The sequence below is a fragment of the Gossypium raimondii genome, chromosome 5 (assembly GCF_025698545.1).
Source record: "Gossypium raimondii isolate GPD5lz chromosome 5, ASM2569854v1, whole genome shotgun sequence".
In the NCBI taxonomy this organism is placed as follows: domain Eukaryota; kingdom Viridiplantae; phylum Streptophyta; class Magnoliopsida; order Malvales; family Malvaceae; genus Gossypium; species Gossypium raimondii.
The window spans coordinates 46,023,575-46,028,069 of record NC_068569.1 but is presented as its reverse complement, the minus strand read 5'-3'; the positions used below and the strand labels follow the sequence as shown (position 1 = coordinate 46,028,069).

The following is a 4,495-nucleotide window of genomic DNA, read 5'->3' as shown; positions in this document are numbered from 1 at the left end:
GATTATTAGATTTCTTATTTTTCATTTATTTAATTTCCTTTCTTATAATTTTTAGTATAGTTTATCAAAAACCTTCTTTTTAATTCTTCGTATTATAATTTGATTAAAGTTCTAGTTAGATCTATTTATATTTAAATTAAAATTAATTTAGTGCCCGCCTCCCTTGGGTATGATCCTCAGAGTACTTACCTACTCCGTTGTAACCATATTACAACTTGACCTATATACTTGCAAATATTGCTTTTCCCATCTTTTGTGCAAGATTTCTACTCTAGAAGTTGGTACGTCCAAAGACAGTGAAGTTGTTGGTACCGTTGCTGGGGAGGCAACATCACTAAATGAGTTTTAATTTTTACATACTAATTGAATAGTTAGGAAATTTTTAGGTTATAGTTACGAATTTAATTTTCTTATTTTCTACTAATTTTAACTTTTTGGGTTTAGTGTAAGACTCGTACTATGGGAACACCTATAGAGCCAATCACAGATCCAAAGGGAATAATCAAATGAAATCATCAACAAAAATAGCAACAACAACAACAGCCAACGTAGAACCAATTGCCTGCTGAAGGGAATCTATCACCACACGGGAATCTGCTGTTACATGAGGTTAACAATAACAATCTAGAAGATCCACCACCACCACCACAACTACCTGTAAATATAAATATGGTGCATAACGAGAGGCACTCTAAAAAAATATATCTTACCAAATATGGATATGGTTCAAGGGAGTATAACGAGGCCAGCTATCACGGCCAATAATTTCGATATTAAGCTAGCTATGATCTAGAATAATTTTCAGTTTCACGGAGCAATGATAGAGGATCTGTGTTAACATTTAAAACGGTTCCTCCAAATTTGTAATACCTTCAAATAAATGGGATCCTTGATGACGCTATTTGTCTTCAGTTGTTCCCTTTTTCATTAATCAATAACGCTTTTTCTTGGCTAGATTCATAGGCACTAGGATCAATCACGACATGGGACGAACTTGCAGGAAAATTCCTACAAAGGTTTTTCCCTATTAGCAAGAAGGTCCAGCTAAGAAGGGAAATTTCAATGTTCAAGCAGTTTGAAGGGAAAATCTTTCACAAAGTATGGGAGTGTTTTAAGACACTAATTTAAAAATGCCCATACCATGGATTGCTTGAGTTGTTACGATTGCAAATTTTCTACAGTAGGTTGGATGTGCATTGGAGGTCAGGATTAGATGGAGCAGCAAGGGGAGCCTTATTAAACAGAACGTAAGAGGATGCGTACAAATTAATAGAAAGTATGGCGATAAATTCCTGTTAGTAGCCAACTGAACGTTATACATATGGCCAAATACCATATACGGTGAAGGTTGTTTTGGAAGATGATAGATATTAACAGTTAGCGAACAAAATCAACCGAATAGAGGCTAAAAAGAATGCACCATCTGTTTACAGAGGAGACAAACTGGTCTTCCACTATATTAATAATCCTACCGAGGATGTGAACTACATCGAAAATAGGGGTGGAAATCCCTATTCGAATACATACAATCCCAAATGGAAAGATCACCCGAATCTGATGTGGTGCTTGAACCAAGTTAAAAATTCTAACATCAACCTCCTTATTTATTGAAACCTCAAGAAAGGGCCAACTCGAATGACCATATTGTATGTGGTCAACGTTTGGATAGAATTGAGGGGGAGATGCAATCAATGAGAATAGATGTAAAGCAGGTGTAGTCTGAGTGCACCAATTCAACAAGAACATTGACTAAACTTGAATATCAGATGAGCTGATTGATGAGCATGATGGGTGATATAAAAAGACAAATTGGCACAAGTATTCCTATTCATATTGAAAATAATCCTCGGAGATAAAAGAAGAAGCACGTGAAAGAAATAGCACTCCGATCGGGTAAAGTACTGAATTGCCCAGAAAACCTAAATCAAGAGGTAAATATAAAGAATACAAATGATCTTCAATAAGAACCTCTAAAAGCTGAAGATGAACCGAAGTCAGAGGAGGTAGTTACGCCGATAGTTGAACCAGATATAGAAACAACTAAAGATTCAACCATTGCAAAAATATTGTTCCCTTCAAGGCTAGAAGAGAAGCAAAAGTGGGATGAAGACGAGTTTGTAAGTTTTCTAAACTTGTTCAAAACGTTAAATGTTAACCTGCCGTTGATTGAATTAATTGAGAAAGTTCCTAAGTGCGCCAAGTTTTTAAAGGAAATTATGTTTAAGCATAGGAAAATTAAGGTAGGTGAACAAGTTAATATAAGTGTTTCCTGTAGTGCTATTATTTCATGATAGGTTCCCCAAAAATTGAAAGACCCAAGAAGTTTTACTATTTCCATTGAGATAAGGAACATTCATTTTAATAGAGCTCTATGTGAGCTAGTATCAATTTAATGCATTTATCTATTTATTAAAAAACTCGAGTTAGGGGACCTTAAAAATACCCAAATAACACTACAGTTAGTCAAAAGATCCTCAGTGCATCCGAAAAGAGTACTAGAAGATGTGTTAGTCAAGGTGCACAGTTTTATCATTCTGAAGGATTTTATGGTTTTAGACTTTGAGGAAGATCGAGAAATACCAATCCTGCTAGGTAGACCTTTTCTAGCCACATCAAGGTCCAATATTGATTTAGAAAAAAAATGACCTAACCATGAAAATGAATCGTGAGACCGAAACTTTTAAGTGTGGTCACCAAAAAATCGAGGAAGGTAGGAGGAAGTCAGAGGAGCATTGCAATGAATTATCTATTTCTAATAATCTTGAGTTAAGGGACATACTTCCTTTCATCCATACAGGTCAAAAAAATAGGTTTAATGAAATAGATAAGTGAACAAAGGTGAAATAGCACAACAGGCAATGGACTAATACTGATAGAACCAGAGAATCGTCCTTTTGTGAATTAATGATGTTGTCAGATGAATCCGACAGTAAAACTTGAATTATTTAAATTAATATTTAATTTTTTTGTAAATTAATGTATACTTAGCTAACGTTTTAGTCTAGATTTTAATTTTTATTAAACTTACGTTTTATAGAAACCGTAACACTTTATAAATTAGAATCTTGGTTGAAAATAGAGCCAGTGTCGCAACACAGTAAGCCCATGTCACAACATCAAGGGTAGAATTGACGAAATAGAGAAAATCATTTCGATCTCGCGACATAGCCTTTGTGTATTGTGACACTAGAGCCAGTATACCCAGAAATCCAAAAGTCCAGTGTGTGATGTGACATCGAACCCCAATGTTACGACAATGGCAAAATGACAGGGATCAAGTGCTCGCCTTAGATTGAGTCTTTAGTTTTCCCTTTTCTTAGGTTTTAGATTTCTAATCTTTAAATTCTTCATATATAATTTAATTAAAGTATTAATTAGATCTATTCTGTTTAAATTAGAATTAATCTAGTGCTCGCCTCCCTTGTGTACAATCCTCAGAGTACTTACCTATTCCGTTGTAACTATATTACAACCTAACCCATATACTTGTGGATACCGCTTTTCTCATCTTTTGTGCAGGATTTCTACTCTGGACATTGTTACGTTCGGAGGTGGTCACCTAATGAATTTTGATTCATATTACAATCCTCATAGGCTCTTATTCAAACCTATATAAGCGGATTTACGCTTTTCAAACATAACAGCGGACTCATAAAGAAGGCCCAATCTTATCCTGCCTTTGTTTCACAACAACAGATATCCCATTCTTGGTGGTCTTTGGCCACTTCTAGACGTACTAACGTCTAGAGTGTAATTCTTGCAACCAAATATTATCATTAGGTGGAAGTATGGAAGTACTTCTAGACGTACTAACCTCAAGTATATGGGTCATGTTGTAATATAATTTATACAACGAAGTATGGAAGTACTTTGAGGATCGTACCCAAGGGAGATGAATATTAAATTAATTCTAACTTTGACATTAATAGTTCTAATTAGTATTTTAATTAAATTATATTACGATAAAACATAAATTGAATAAAAATTGTATTATATAAAAATAAATAAATTGCATTAAAAGAAAAAAGAAAACTAATTTGCTGACTTAATCAATTCTAAGAATAGAAGACCAATTCGCTTCGGTGGTCGTAACTAATTTCTGTTTCAAGTTCTACCCAATCAACTACTCGTCAACCTGAAAGGATATCTCGATCTTCCTCTAAACTAACAAGTTAGTAAGAAGTACTTATCTCTCAATGTCACAGTCCAAATTGGATTAGGGTAAGGTGTTCACGGATATACAATACCAATTTTGGGTTCATTTCCACCTACATAACTTCCTAGAGTTGTCAGGCCCAGGGTTTTGAGATCTTCCTATCCCAATTAGCTAATCCATTAAGAAACCCTACATAGAAGTTAATTACTCTCACGTCCACTCGCTAATCTCCCATAAGGGGATTAGTTCATCATGGATCCCATAAATAATATAAAATTTATTGAAAAGATAATAATGAATCATGAATCAAGAATAAAGTTTAAGAAGAATCCTTTGTAT

General features: G+C 34.4%; 1 non-coding gene across 1 annotated transcript; it reads right to left on the bottom strand.

Moving 5' to 3' along the window:
* Positions 1–1,042: 1,042 nt before the first annotated feature.
* Positions 1,043–1,148, bottom strand: LOC128041455 (small nucleolar RNA R71). Its single transcript, XR_008196477.1, has one exon. It is a non-coding gene; the product is annotated as a small nucleolar RNA R71 (small nucleolar RNA).
* Positions 1,149–4,495: the final 3,347 nt, after the last annotated feature.